This window comes from Penaeus monodon, chromosome 32 (genome assembly GCF_015228065.2).
Source record: "Penaeus monodon isolate SGIC_2016 chromosome 32, NSTDA_Pmon_1, whole genome shotgun sequence".
NCBI classification, from domain to species: Eukaryota; Metazoa; Arthropoda; class Malacostraca; order Decapoda; family Penaeidae; genus Penaeus; species Penaeus monodon.
The window spans coordinates 3,014,325-3,015,117 of NC_051417.1; the positions used below are offsets into that span (position 1 = coordinate 3,014,325).

The 793-nt window shown below is 49.1% G+C and overlaps 1 protein-coding gene across 1 annotated transcript in view; it reads right to left on the minus strand.

Annotated features, from left to right (window-relative positions):
* The window catches only part of LOC119593288 (genetic suppressor element 1-like), a gene marked incomplete in the record, with an annotated part of 3,330 nt that extends 2,543 nt beyond the window's left edge, over nt 1-787 (minus strand). The window contains 1 exon segment of the mRNA XM_037942217.1: nt 767-787.
* Between the last annotated feature and the right edge of the window lie 6 nt (nt 788-793).

Genomic DNA, 793 nt, shown 5'->3' on the forward strand with positions numbered 1-793 from the left:
TCCTTTCCCTTTCCCTCTCCCCCTTTCCCTCTTCTAACGCTGAAGTACTGCTCAGGCGTTCCCTTTGTGCCCTTCCTTCGTGGCACACACGCCCACGAAGGCAGCCTAACCCGAGTCTGAACATGACTGACCCTAGCTCCTGCCGTTGCCTTGCGCCTGCAAAAACAGAACTGAACCGTTCGTGACGCGGAGGGAGGCGCCTCACGTTGATTTCATGGAATAAACTATGTTGACGCAAGCTTATTGTGTGGAATCATTATTATGTACAATATTTGGTTTATTCTAGTTATTTCCTTGTATAATAAGGAAACAAAAATGTCAGCTGGTTCTCTAGAACTTTGTGCCTTGACCAAGACCATGAGGTGCCCCCCTGGTGAGGGACGATCACTGGGAATTTGCGGCTAAACTCCTCTGTTTGGCTTTTGATAATGAGCTTTGCTGACCTCTCCTAACTCTAACACAGCAGATTACCTTCCTCAGAGGCGAATCAGTTGAAGCTCCGTGCCGCCCACGGCGTTTTGAGATCAGCTAACTTTGCGCTTCTACTATCAAGAAAACTGCGCTTTTGCAGGCGTTAGGAAGGCTGACCATTACAGGTGACTAAACGCCGGCTAAGGCAAGCCCACTCGAGGGGCGAAAGTCACCTCCCGGAGATTATCTCTTTCCCGTGTAACGATAATTTTATGAAGCAACTTTTTTTGGTCCTTACTAACATGCTGTTATCATCATCCTTTGGACCACAATTTGTACCATCGTGAGCACTGACCTGGCGGCGCCGTGGCCTGCTTGGCGA